The sequence below is a fragment of the Macrobrachium rosenbergii genome, chromosome 3 (assembly GCF_040412425.1).
Source record: "Macrobrachium rosenbergii isolate ZJJX-2024 chromosome 3, ASM4041242v1, whole genome shotgun sequence".
Taxonomy (NCBI): Eukaryota; Metazoa; Arthropoda; class Malacostraca; order Decapoda; family Palaemonidae; genus Macrobrachium; species Macrobrachium rosenbergii.
The window spans coordinates 45,506,477-45,518,976 of record NC_089743.1 but is presented as its reverse complement, the minus strand read 5'-3'; the positions used below and the strand labels follow the sequence as shown (position 1 = coordinate 45,518,976).

At 36.7% G+C, this 12,500-nt stretch overlaps 1 protein-coding gene across 11 annotated transcripts in view; it reads left to right on the top strand.

The window, feature by feature from the left end:
- The window catches only part of LOC136854990 (FYVE, RhoGEF and PH domain-containing protein 4-like), a 635,655-nt gene that overhangs the window by 524,770 nt on the left and 98,385 nt on the right, over nucleotides 1–12,500 (top strand). The gene's annotated exons all lie outside the window — the stretch shown is intronic.

Sequence of the window (12,500 nt, the reverse complement as noted above, 5' to 3'; positions counted from 1 at the left end):
TGTTGTCCACCCTCTCTAACCATTACTTCTTAGTGCAGCTGTGGGCTTTTTCCCAGTTTCACCTTTAGATCTTCTTTATCTCCTTTATCTCTTTCTCTCGCCATCCAACCACCACAACTCCCTCTCTCATTGTCTTAAGCGTGAATGGTCGAAAGTGCCCGATTCTATAAATAAGATCATATCGATTGCCACCTCCCCTGGTATATGATACGGGTACAGGCTTCTTCGTCTGAACAGACTTTGTAGGGGAAACTATGAACCTCAGAGAACCGCCTGCTGCGAATTCATTGTTTTAAAACTGCTTCGTTTCTACGGAGAGATGTTATTCTTACCAGGCAGACTTGTCGTCTCCTAGGAAGGGAAGTCAACTGAAAGATTGCTTTCTCTTCCTCCCTTATATTCGGAATTTCCCCAGAGTAAATGGTTTTGTTTTGTGTCCCTTAGTCTGTCTCATTTCTCACAATAAAGATACTGGTAAATTAAATGGATAAGAATAAAACCCCGTAGGAGGAGTAGTGCCGTCAGTACTCCTCGTGTGGTGCCCTGTAGGCACTACTTCAGGGTCTTTGCAGCGTGCCTTCGGCCCCTAGCTGCAACCCCTGTTGTTTCTTTTACTGTACCTCCTTTCATGTTCTCTTTCTTCCATCTTACTTTCCACCCTCTCCTAACAGTTGATTCATAGCGCAACTGCGAGGTTTTCTCCTGTTACACCTTTCAAACCATTTACTCTCAGTTTCCGTTTTCAGCGCTGAATGACCTCATAGGTCCCAGTGCTTTGCCTTTGGCCTAAATTCTATATTCAGTTCAATTCGATAAGAATAAAAAGTATACTTGAAGTGACAGATGGTATATCTTGTCACTTGACCTAAGCTGCAAAGAAGATAATAATAATAATAATAATAATAATAATAATAATAATAATAATAATAATATTAATAATAATAATTGAAATATAACACATTAATGCTAATATTATACATTTCCTCTGTACAGGCAGTTCCCTGTATAATCAAATGTTTGTTGGGTACCTTCCTAAGTCGTCTAATTTTATTTAGGGTAAAATCACAATAAATGGCGTCCATCAATCAAATAGGTATATTTTCGCACTTAACAACTGGGAACTAGAGTATTAATACTTTTTTTGCGCCTGGCTAATTTATTTGCTCATGTTGTCAAAATGACATTGGTAAAACCTCTCCCGTTCAGAGTAGTCTGATTTTTCTTACCGTTCCATTTCCGGCGAGAGAACCGGCTGGGATGTTTATTTTGAAGAGGCGTTTTGTTGGTATTTCTTCTCGTTTAAACATATATTTTACTCGTGTTTACCTGTTTAGAGAGGAGAATCGGCTGTGAAATGTCCCTTTAGTTAACGATGGACTTTCGGGAATTTCATTTTTTTTTAAGCCGGCTTAAATACCTATTCTGTCCTCATTGTTGAAGATATTCCAGTTTAAAATCTGCTTGATTGGATGTTCAGTTCCAGTTTAAATTCCAGTTTGGAAAAATCAAGGTAGAAGTTTTTAATTAAACATTATCTTGGATGACACTCTAACTTATTATTTTCATTTCAGTTCCAGTCAGTCAGAGATCCTGACTGATAACTGAACATACAAAGCGAGTATTTGTCGTCTAATGAAAATTCCAAGCGGAAGTTCCAGCGACTGATTAAAATTTCAACAGGCATAACCAGCTTTGAACTGGAATTCCAGGTGAAGATGATAATGATAAATTACGATTATTCAGGTGCAAATTGTGTCTTGAATCTTGCAAGCATTTGAGAAATGGTTAAATCTTAATGTATACTGTTTGGTCGAGAGGTCGCGTGGAGCCAAGCTTATCCGAAGCTAAACACTGAAGTTGGGTGGGGGTGGGGAGGGGTGTTCGGTTGTGACCAGGTAAAACCAATTAGTGCCAGGTGGGAAGAGCCCATTTGCATCTGGTTAGTGTGCTTCCTTCTGACCTGACGAACATTGCTGGAGATTCTGTTGTATTCAACGGCAGGATGTATTTGCCTTTATGAACAAATCTCTCTCTCTCTCTCTCTCTCTCAAAATACTTTGTGGTAAACTATTTCTGTATTTTGACGGAACACATGTGGGTCTCTCTCTCTCTCTCTCTCTCTCTCTCTCTCTCTCTCTCTCTCTCTCTCTCAAAATACTTTGTAGAAAACTATTTCTGTATTTTGACGGAACACATGTAACGTAGGTCTCTCTCTCTCTCTCTCTCTCTCTCTCTCTCTCTCTCTCTCTCTCTCTCTCTCTCTCTCTCTCTCAAAATACTTTGTAGAAAACTATTTCTGTATTTTGACGGAACACCTGTAACGTAGGTCTCTCTCTCTCTCTCTCTCTCTCTCTCTCTCTCTCTCTCTCTCTCTCTCTCTCTCTCAAAATGCATATTTTGACGGAACAGAAAACTCAAATTTAGAAAACAATTTCTGTATTTTGACGGAACACCTATCTTAGGTCTCTCTTAGCTCTCTCTCTCTCTCTCTCTCTCTCTCTCTCTCTCTCTCTCTCTCTCTCTCTGGTCCGAGACTTATGCTGCTTAATATGGAAAGATTGGAAAAGTGTGACCTGTTGGTTACGCGTTCCAAAATCACCCAAGAAAGAAAAAACCACGAATTCTGATGTTTATACTGAGAATGATGACTTGGACCAGGGTAGCTTAAGTAAAAATGGAATTATTTAGTGTTTTAGACAAACCTGTGATATAATTCATGTTCAGCTCTCATATTACAACGTTTAAGATATTGTGATCTGACATTTTTCTCCCACATCTGTTTGTCAGAAGCCTAAACAAGTCGATTCTGAAGTTGTCTAATCCTAGCAATCCTTCACAAGGATTTTGTTTTGCTAAGATATTTATAAGATTCCAGCGTATTTGCACAACCCTTGGGAGAATAGTATATGATACTGCCAGTTGGTGCTCTGTGGGCACCGGCGGAATAGGAAAACCCAGACCTACTTGGATGAGAACTACGAGAAAGGAGGTCGGAGATATGTGGAGAGTTGTGAAAGACAAAGCACAGGAAGGATGTGAATGGCGGAATTTTGTAGAATCCCTTTGAGTCACGCCGCTTTGGAGGCAATGACGATGCTGATAATTGATAATAATTGTATGATAATAATTGTGTGACGAGTTTATTAATCATGTAGGGTCCAGCTAGTTGCCGAGCAAGTCACAAGAATGGAGTTGCCAATGGACTTATAAGGCAGGTTAGGTGTTTTGCGTGAAATGGGAATTTAAAACGTAGAATGAGATGACGGTACTGGAGCCCTAATTATGTTAATTAGAATCATTATTCCTAAAGAAATCAAAGTCAATTTTATCAGGTAAATTATATTAGTGTTCTTTAGTTTTAGCCCCTGGATGGGAGATATTTTGTGACAAGTTTGCTAAACACATCTGCCCCAAAATGGAAAACTGCAGAATCTGCAAAATTTTCGAAATTGAGATATGCAACCTGTTGGGCTCGTGAAACACAAAATACAATAGTTAATGCTGTTTCAGAATGATTCTTCAGTGCTTACCACAAGTATTTAGGAGGTCCCATTTGCAGCATCCAAAATCAGTAGTAAAGCAAGGGAAAACTGCAGTATCTAACACTTTTCTCTGTTTTGTATTTTTGTAGATACTGCAGTCTTCCATTTTAGGGCAGGCATTTTCAGATTATGAATAGATACTTAATTCGAATGTTTGCACTCGTGTTTCTTATAAAACAAGAGAAAAGAAAACTATCATTCACAAGTTGGGATGGTAACTCGCTTTATTGCTATCCCGGTCTCTTAACGCGTGGACATCTATATTACCAGCTTCCCGTCTTCTTGGAAAAAATTGACGCGTGATTATAATGGCGCACAAGGACAGCAAAGGACGCTGTCGGACTTACGTAATGGAGTGTTGCTTTAGCGAAAATATTTGCCTTTTTTGAAGATATTGAATTCTTAATCATAGAAAATAGGAGATAATTCTCTTTTTTCTATTTAATTTTCACTGTTTTTATATTAAAAATAATAACACTATTTGCGTTGATAAAGGTATTTGATTGTTCTGTTAATTTTTATAAGAAGCTAAATTAGGTGTTTATATCAGTTTAGTTTTATGAAGTTTCAGTAATCACATAAGTAAGTTTTTAGTTTTCTTTAAAAGAAAACTATTGTGCCGGCTTTGTCTGTCCATCCGCACTTTATTTTGTCCGCAGTTTTTTCTGTCCGCACTTTTTCTGTCCGCCCTCAGATTATAAAAACTACTGAGGCTAGAGGGCCGCAAATTGGTATGTTCATCTACCCTCCCATCATCAAACATACCAAATTGCAGTCCTCTAGCCTCTGTAGTTTTTATTTTATTCAAGGTTAAAGTTAGCCATAGTCGTGCTTCTGGCAACGATACATAATAGTCCACCAACGGGCCGTGGTTAAAGTTTCATGGGCTGCGGCTCATGATACCGAGGCCACCGAATGATAGATCTATTTTCGGTGGCCTTAATTATATGCTCTAGCGGCTGTACAGAAAGCTCGATAGCGCCGAAGAAACTTCGGCGCATTTTTTACTTGTTTTCTAAAGTTGCTTCTTGAGGCTGTGCTCCAAATTTGCAATTCAAGTTAATCATTCTTTATATTGACTGTCTCTTCAACGAAATTTTGTACCAGACTTACAGACTTACATAGCGATTGTTAAATTTCACATGTGACCTGTTAACTCATTATAATTCTTTTTTAATCTTATGTTTATGATTTACTCCGTACATGGAGCCAAATTTCCAGATTTCCGCTTTATAAGTAATGACGTGTTTTGCCAGACGAAGGTGAGTTCATGTTGTATGATATGAAATATTTAACCTTAATTTCATTAACTGTATGGATTTTTTTTTTTATTTATCCCAGCTTTATCGTTTAACATTTTTGAGTAGTGCTCTCTCTCTCTCTCTCTCTCTCTCTCTCTCTCTCTCTCTCTCTCTCTCTCTCTCTCTCTCTGGCGGTTTGTGGTTTGTTTACATTAAGCTGGCTTATGCAAGTGCAGACCCTTGCTCTGAGGCTGTAAGGCGTGACAGAGATTAGGAGACCTGGTATAGACCCCTGGGCTCTCACCTACCAACAGAGACGTCTTTTATAATCATAAGTAGGACTTGCAAAAGCATCATGTACGCTGAAGGGGTTATATCAGTTATAATGGCGTCATAAGCAGAGATCTCTCACTCATTTTATCTCTAATAGGACTTGTAAAAGCATTATGTACGATTAAGAGATTATATCAATTATAATAGCGTCATAAGCAGGCAGCAGATCCTCTCAATAATTTGCCAGGCGAACGAAGGAAGACAAAAGAAAAGTGAGTACAATAATAATAATAATAATAATAATAATAATAATAATAATAATAATAATAATAATAATAATAATAATAATAATAGTGTCATAAGCAGATAGCAAATTCTATCAGTAATTTAGCAGGCGAACGAAGGAAAACAGAAAAGAGAACAGAAGGTAAATACTAATAATAATAATAATAATAATAATAATAATAATAATAATAATAATAATAATAATAGCGTCGTAAGCAGATAGCAAACCTTTTAATAATTAAGCAGGCGAACAAAGAAAGACAGAAAAGAAAACAGAAATCAAATAATAATAATAATAATAATAATAATAATAATAATAATAATAATAATAATAATAATAATAATAAGAGGCTCTCGGTTCCCGAATGACCCACCATAAGCTCTGGTACTTAGCCTTAAATCTGCTCAGAATGAGATACTAGTTTTCCTTTGTTGCCGAAGCTTTATGGGAAGTAATTGCCTATTTTATGACTCAAATATTCTTTCTTTGTGTAGAGAGGAAATGGTGGTGATGATATTTCAGGTGGCCTATTTTTTTTTTTGTGTGTGTTTTTATGGAAAACTTTTTTTTATTCGAGGTTGTTTTTATTTTCTTATGAATTGTGAGTGACTTGGGAAAATATGAATTTTTATTTGTCATGTCAATGATGGTGATATTTCAGGTGGCCTATTTTTTTAGTTCTTAGTGTCTATACGCAAAGGTTTTTTACTATGAGTTTTTTTTATATTCTTTTGATTGCGAGTGACTTAGAAAATATTAATTTTTATTTGTGTCATGTTAATCTCTTGTTTTTTTAATGGTGGTGCTATTTCAGGTGGCCTAGCTTTTTTTAGTTTTAGGTCTATTTGAAAAGCTCTTTTTTGTTCGAGTGTTTTTTTTTTCTTGTGAATTGTGACATGAGAATATTTGCATTTTTATTTTTGTCATGTCGATTTCGTGTTTTCTAATGATGTTATCACCATCATTAGAATAGGTGGCCTATTTTTTTGTAGTTTTAGTGTCTATATGAGAAAATGTTTTTCTATTCCAGTGGTTTTTATTTTTTCCTATGAATTCTGAGTGACTTGGGAAAATTTGAGTTTTTATTTGTGTCATCTCATCTTAATCTCGTGTTTTTAATTGTAGTGATATTTCAGGTAGCCAAGTTTTTTTAAGTTTTAGTGCCTGTTTGAAAAGCTTTTTTTATTCTAGTTTTTATATTATTATGAGTTTTGGGTGACTGGGAAAATTTGCATTTTTATTTGTGTCAAGTTTTTATTTTCTTTTAGTTTTCTGTAAAAGAAAACTATTGTGCCGGCTTTGTCTGTCCGCCCGCACTTTTTTCTGTCCGCACTTTTTCTGTCCGTCCTCTGATCTTAAAAACTACTGAGTCCAGAGGGCTGCAAATTGGTATGTTGATCATCCACCCTCCAATTATCAAACATACCAAATCCCAGCCCTCTAGCCTCGGTAGTTTTGACTTTATTTAAGGTTAAATTTAACTATAGTCGTGCTTCTGGCAACGATATAGGATAGGCCACCACCAGGCCGTGGTTAAAGTTTCATGGGCCGCGGCTCATACAGCATTATACCGAGACCAACGAAAGATATATCTGTTTTCGGTGGCCCTGATTATACACCGTAGCGGCTGTACAGAAAACTCGATTGCGCCGAAGAAACTCCGGCCCATATTTTAATTGTTACTTTTTATTTGCATTTGTGCGGGGATCAAGAATCGCTTTTAGAATCTATAAATTAGTGTAAATTTGTTGTATAAGAAATTGTTTATTTGTTTAGTAGTGGACACATTGACCAAACTCATAGAATGTACCGGTCAATTTTTACCAGATAGGCTACGTAAGTAATTGTGATAAACACAGTGCCCTCTTATTTTCTCGAATTCTTCACATTTTTTGGATACACTTGTCTGTATGTATGTAAATATTTTATTTCGTACGATTTTCATGCAGTCAGTTAAATTAACGTTAAGATTTCTTATTTACCAGATTTTTGGAGTTTTTATAATAATGAAAGAGACTAATATGTATGTTTGAATAGCAAGATTTCCTCAAAGACAAAAATTTGTTTGCATTTTTCTCTGTTTCTGTTGGGATGTGTTAATAAGACTGACTAGCTAGTTTCAGTCCAAATGTATTTGTGTGCGTGATTAAACACACACACACACATATATGTATGTATGTATGTATGTATGTATGTATATGTATGTATAGTATATAATATACATATATGCATATATACATATATATGTATATATATACATCTAAAATTATTTACCATACCATTATAGAGTCTCTATTTTAATTGTTTAAACTTTTAAGAGGATAGGGTCCTCCATGGTGAAAGGCATTAAAACCTAAAAAAAAAAAGTTATTAAAATACCAATTTAAAATTAGAAATGGCCTTCCGTTTTGTGCAAAAAATAATTCTCGGAACGGTGGAACAATAAATGAATATTTCCTGGGTCTTTATACATTATGGCGACATTTATTTAAGTTACAGATTGAAGGAGACTGATGGTGCTATCAGGGCCGGTTATAATGATCACTGGATGGCCGAATTTTGTGCATTTTTTGCTTTGTCACTGGAAAGTTTGATTGGTAAAATTTAGGCTGCCAAGCCGAGCACTGAAGGGGCACTTTCGGCCACTCAGCGCTCAAGACAGTGAAAGAGGGAGTTGCAGTGGCTGTATAGCTAGGTAAAAAGATCCATAAAATAAAGATGAAGTAGAAGAATTCAAAGGCAGAATTAAGAGAAAACCTCACAGTTGCAATAAGGAGTAATAGTTATAGAGGTTGGACAGCAAGACCGAAGAAAAGAAGCGGGAATGGAGGTAAAGGAAAAGGTTATAAATTGGGTGCAACTGGGGACCGCAAGGTTCACTTAGTACGCTAAAGCTAATCATTATTTAACCTGTAATGTTTCAAATTATCGATGTGTATTGATGTCGTTACTTCATTTTACAATGCATAATGAATAGTTTTCATGAGACCGAAGATTGATTTCTCTACAAGTGAATAACTTGAAAATGTATGAAGGTGATTCTGGGTAAAGTCCATGCAACATTCATGCAAGAGGTATTGCATGCAGTGTGAATATTGATATACTATAGGGACTGCAGCTCAGTATTCTTGGGTCACTGTGAATCGATATTGGAAGGAAATCTGGCTCTCAGGAATGTAAACTCAAGCACATACTCCTGTGGGTGAATCATATAATGTGACGGTCTTTATTTGACGTTATGTTTTTGATGGTATATATTTGGCCATCGTATATATGGTATATATGATTGTTATGATAGTGTATATTGACAGAACACCTATAACTTAAGTTTCTGTCTGCATCTCTCTCTCTCTCTCTCTCTCTCTCTCTCTCTCTCTCTCTCTCTCTCTCTCTCTCTCTCTCTCTCTCTCTCTCAGTTTCTGTCTGTCTCTGTCTCTCCAGCAACACACTATGTTCAGCTGGCCACCAAATATGATTCATTGTTTAGGTTAACAGAGAGACGACAACTTTATTTGACGTTATGTTTTTGATGGTACCCAGCATTTGGTCCCATTTCGAGTCGAATTTTGACTTGAAAGGTTGGGGATATCTGCTAAGATTGTTCTCTCTCTCTCTCTCTCTCTCTCTCTCTCTCTCTCTCTCTCTGCTGTAGCTTTGTAAATAGTTGCAAACAGAACACCTATCTCTCTCTCTCTCTCTCTCTAAGTCTCTCTGCTGTGGCTTTGTAAATAGTGTAAACACTTAGTAAATGGCAAAATATTCTCTCTCTCTTCTCTCTCTCTCTCTCTCTCTCTCTCTGGCTTTTAAATAGTGTTTTAAATGGTAAAATATCAAAACAGCTCTCTCTGATTCATTATGTCTTTGTAAAGTGATTTAAACACTTAGTAAATGGTAAAATATCAAATGTCCTCTCTGTAAATGGTAAAATATCAAATGTTTCTCCTCTCTCTCTCTCTCTCTCTCTCTCTCTCTCTCTCCATTCCCACAGTCATGAAAGTAACGTGACTGAAATAATATTGTTGCTTATACAAATTCCTATAAAATCAAGATAACAAAAGTTTGCATTGAAAGAGATAGGAGCTTTGTTTTGCACCTCATGAGTGAGAGAGGTTCTTTGCAGCGTCCATTCCGTCCCTAGCTGCAGCCCTTTTCATTCCTTTTACTGTACTTGCATCTTACTTTCCACCCTCTCCTAATAATTGTTTCACCCTTAAAACCTCATCTACTCTCGACTTCCCTGCCAGCACTGAATAACCTCACTGGCCTTTGGCCTAAATTTTATATTTCATTCATTTATATGTCGTTCCCATTTGGGAAGAGATTCAATCTCTCTCTCTCTCTCTCTCTCTCTCTCTCTCTCTCTCTCTCTCTCTCTCTCTCTCTCTCTCTCTCTTTTGCTTTTTCTTGACAACAGCTCGTGATTCATTATGCTTTTTGAAAGTCGTCCATTGAGAGTCGTCCATTGAGTGAATTCCAGTCGTTGGAGTTTGCAAAGAATGGGTTTGTTTTGCATCCGAAGAGAGACTCGGCTGAATTGTGTCTGCTTTCGGGATGAGGTACTACTGCCCTTTATCTTTTTTGGTTGGAATGGTTTTGATAGTATCTTTTTAGTTATTGTAGATTATGGACATAGAATATATATACATATACTGTCTATATATATATATATATATATATATATATATATATATATATATATATATATATATATATATATATATATATGTGTGTGTGTAAATATATATACATATATATATATATATATATATGTATATATATATAAATATATATATATATATATATATATATATATATATATATATATATATGTATGTGTATATAATATAATAATAATAATAATTATAGTTAAACAGTTTCTCCTGATAGAGCGACTTTAACTTTGATACTTTGCTGAGTTTTGATGAATCCTCTGTGCGGGAAAACGCATACACACACACACACACACACACACACACACACACACACACACACACACACATATATATATATATATATACATAGATATATACTGTATATGTGTGTGTAAATTAACATTATTTAATGTTGAAATTGGAAATGTTACATTCAAACACTTAAAAATAATTACTTTTCCTTCTATAACCTCCCATGGGCCCTTTCGTCTAGCCAAATACGGTACGAATCGTATTGTACCTGTATAACAATACGCGTTGTAAACGCGTTCTGTCATTAACTCCAGTATGAGATACCTATAAGAGTACGGATATTAAAGACGATAGTATAGCGTTTGAGGTAAGCATGAGGCAAGTCTATATGAATGAGTCATCTGTGTAATGGTGATGTTAGTTAATTAATCTCCTTCCGTTTGAAAACAATAAGGGAGAGGAAACTCTTTATTAATTGTTTAGGACTGGTTTGACCTCAGTGGAAGGGGATTTGTGGGGATTACCTCGTCGAGGTCCCCTGTATTCAGGTATGGTATGATGGTATGTATTTTGTTTGAGGCTGATCACGCTGGCCTTGTTTTTTTCCGTTTCTGCTCTCTCTCTCTCTCTCTCTCTCTCTCTCTCTCTCTCTCTCTCTCTCTCTCTCTCTCTCTCTCTCTTAGATGCTCGAGCGCTAAGTCTACTATCGGTGCTTGTGTTTCGTGTCAGGCTATATTGCCATCTGGTAATTAACACAATTCCAGTGGGAATTGTTACTGAGAGTATTCCAATTTATAATCGTAAAGGAATTGCAGACACGGTCCAAAGGATATAGAGCACAACATTCCTAAAAATGTATGTTGTGAAAGGTAAATGGTATAATGTTCATTTGTATTGTTCTTACTTATTTTAGACTTCTTTAATGATTAGTGCCACCATGTTAGACTTTTTTTTATATCATACCTTAGCACTAGACTCTTATAGGGTGTATAATGGTAATTGATTCTTTACTTATTTGCAGTTGATCTCAACACACGCGTGCCCAAACAATGGCACATATGTACTGTAATACTCACAAGGACCTCGCAACTTCTTTCTTTCAAAATATTTTTGAATATGCTTCCAACTAGAAGCGTTGAGATCCAAAACGGAAATAAACAAGGAAACCTGCCTTCCCAGATGGGAATCGAACCCCCAAGGGTTAGAAGACAGGTTAGTTCATAAGGCAGCTTACCACCATCTTGATGGTGTGATGGTTTAAGTTCAATTTCTACTCTTCGTAAGCTAGATGGGTTCGAATCCCTTGTGAGAAAGAGAATTTCCTCATTGTAATGAAAGGAAAACCGGAAATATCCATGGATTTTACATTTGCGGCATAATAATGGTAAAACTAAGAACAAAAAATTTGATTTTGAAAAGGCATTTTTCCGACTAAGAACTCTCTTTTGTTCTCGAATTTTTCTTATGCTTAGTATCTCTCTCTCTCTCTCTCTCTCTCTCTCTCTCTCTCTCTCTCTCTCTCTCTCTAACCATCCCCTCACGAGGCACAATTCAATTCAGTTCAATTCTCTCTCATTTTCATGTATTTTGTGCTTAGTATTCTCTCTCTCTCTCTCTCTCTCTCTCTCTCTCTCTCTCTCTCTCTCTCTCAAAATAGCATCTCGCCAGGCACAATTCAATTCAATTCTCTCTCTCTCATATTTTTGTATTTTGTGTTAAGTATCCTCTCTCTCTCTCTCTCTCTCTCTCTCTCTCTCTCTCTCTCTCTCTCTCTCTCTCTCTACTGTTACCCGCACAAATGCTCTCCTTTTTCTCTTACTGTAACCCCGTCCTGCCCTCTTCCCCCTCCTCTTTGTTGGGGGGGAAATATATGGGAAGGATCAAGTGAGGTGACTAAGGTCTTAAGCCTCTACGTTGCCTCGTTGGCCAACACTACTAAATTATTTACCTAACCCTCCCTCCCCCCCCCACCTCTCCCACCCCTCCTCTCCCCTTGTTTTTCTTCCCTTCTCCAATTGTATTTTCTTTGTGTCGAACGTGTACGAGTTTTGTTTGTCTCGTTTTTAGTTTTCTGCAAAAGAAAACTATTTTGCCGGCCGTGTCTGTCCGTCCGCACTTTATTCTGTCCGCACTTTTTTCTGTCCGCCCTCAGATCTTAAAAACTGCTGAGGCTAGAGGGCTGCAAATTGGTAGGTTGATCATCCAACCTCCAGTCATCAAACATACCAAGTGGCAGCCCTCTAGCCTCAGTGGT